Genomic DNA, 1,533 nt, shown 5'->3' with positions numbered 1-1,533 from the left:
AAGCAACACTGAACAGGTACCGCTGTGTGACGCAGCTTTTCTCAGCTTGTTTAACTCCGACACTGAAGAGGAGGACTTCGATGGTTTCAGTGCGCCGGAGGAHGATRAATGAGAYGTTTTGTTGGACCAGAAACTGTTAAAGAAAACTACCAAAATAAGGTCAGTTAAATKAACCGTATTCCTCCGAACTTTAATTCCTAAAGGTTTGCTTTTTATGTTTTGGTGTTGAATTCACTTTGACGACAATTCTGGGTGTACTGTTTTTTTTTATGTTGGGGGTGCGGCTTATAGTCCGAAAAATACGGTACTTTATATGAGCTGAGGGAGGGCAAAGGGAGGATTTATGATAATTTATGGCCACTGCGTCTGGAGCTCGTTTATACTTGGTCAGGAAAAAAGACGCTCTGAAATTGTGCAATCAACAAACTGCTGTCGCACGTCTTAGTGAAGTATAAACAAAGCTCAAGTCCACTTTGGCTCAAACAACGATAGATGGCTTGAAGTTCACCTTTAATCTCTTTAGAAGTTTTTCTGGGCTTTTTGTTTCCATTCGTATTATCCGTCTTTTTGATTTGTCCTCAATTTTCCTCCTGCAGCCACGTCCATGGAGGTTGGCTACAGTCATGGATCTGAATAATATGTGCAACTGTAGTCACAGGAACATCAAGCTGCTTAGAGATCATCTTATAACCTTTACCTTTAACATGCTGGTCCATGTTGAGTGTGGTTCACACCATGTCACCAAACAGCACAGTGAGTATCTGTAGCCCTATATACAGGCCAACTGACTGATTACAAGATTGTAGACACCTGTGATGGTAATTAGTGGACACACCTTGATTTAACATGACCCTTTGGTCACATTATTTTCAGTGGTACCATCATTTCTGTCCAGGCCTGTTTCATGAGTTTTATTTTATTCTGTTAAAGTTTGGCTGAAAAACAATGTGTAACTTTCATTTGTTCATTTTCATAGAATTTACAGTATTACTTTTGTCAGATTCTAGTTATTTCTTTGACCATTGTGAGTTTTTTAATCATTAAACAACGGGTAACCAACAATTTTGTACAAGTATGTATCTGCGCTGAATTTACACTAATGAATGTTTGACTATATTACAGAGCTGTGAGATGAATAAATTATAAAAAATGTAACGTGGGAGCTGCAGATGAACTCAGCAGAGTGTATGGTTGTGGTTCAGGTGTCTGAACATCAGATCAAGCAGAAACACAGATCTGAACTTTGGGTTTATTATAGCGAGAAATGGCTCATAAAGGTGCTCTGTTTTAGCCAGGAGCTCTGCTTGACCAAAGATGACCAATGTTTTTATCAGTTTAGATCCTAAAACAGACAGAATGAGGTGACTGATCTCCTCAAAGTGACAGCAGGCAGCTAAATGACATTCTTCTAGAGTTTGATGGACGTGGTCGGGTGATGAAACGATCATATTTCATTCTATTTGATGCAAATAAAGAACAAACATTTTTGACCACAGATGTGTAGAATAAACTGGGAACAGAAATATATATATA

General features: G+C 38.6%; 1 protein-coding gene across 2 annotated transcripts in view; it reads right to left on the bottom strand.

The window, feature by feature from the left end:
- Positions 1-1,533, bottom strand: part of dctn4 (dynactin 4) — a 14,366-nt gene that overhangs the window by 2,864 nt on the left and 9,969 nt on the right. The gene's annotated exons all lie outside the window — the stretch shown is intronic.

The sequence above is a fragment of the Austrofundulus limnaeus genome, unplaced genomic scaffold (assembly GCF_001266775.1).
Source record: "Austrofundulus limnaeus strain Quisiro unplaced genomic scaffold, Austrofundulus_limnaeus-1.0 Scaffold34, whole genome shotgun sequence".
NCBI lineage: Eukaryota > Metazoa > Chordata > Actinopteri > Cyprinodontiformes > Rivulidae > Austrofundulus > Austrofundulus limnaeus.
Note: the sequence above shows the minus strand (reverse complement) of the source record. Positions and strands in the feature narration are given on the sequence as shown.